Below are 250 nucleotides of genomic sequence, written 5' to 3'. Positions count from 1 at the left end.
AACAGCCCAAAGCCAACTTCAAGAACTAACCAACTGCAGCAACACATTGACATAATTTTTAACTACTAAGAGTTTCGATGCTACGTTTTCTTCATTAATAATATTACTGAAAATAACAATAAGAGGCCTACCATCTGGTTTTGTCCATAGTAGATGGGTAGCTTTCAAGTTGGGGACACTAGAAGCCACTACAAGGAACAGGAAGAACAGGCAGATAAAATTAGGTAGATCAATTTATCACATATGATGT

This window comes from Theobroma umbraticum, unplaced genomic scaffold, assembly GCF_002168275.2.
Source record: "Theobroma umbraticum cultivar Fairchild unplaced genomic scaffold, ASM216827v3 scaffold_20.0, whole genome shotgun sequence".
NCBI lineage: Eukaryota > Viridiplantae > Streptophyta > Magnoliopsida > Malvales > Malvaceae > Theobroma > Theobroma umbraticum.
This window is presented reverse-complemented; position numbering follows the sequence as displayed.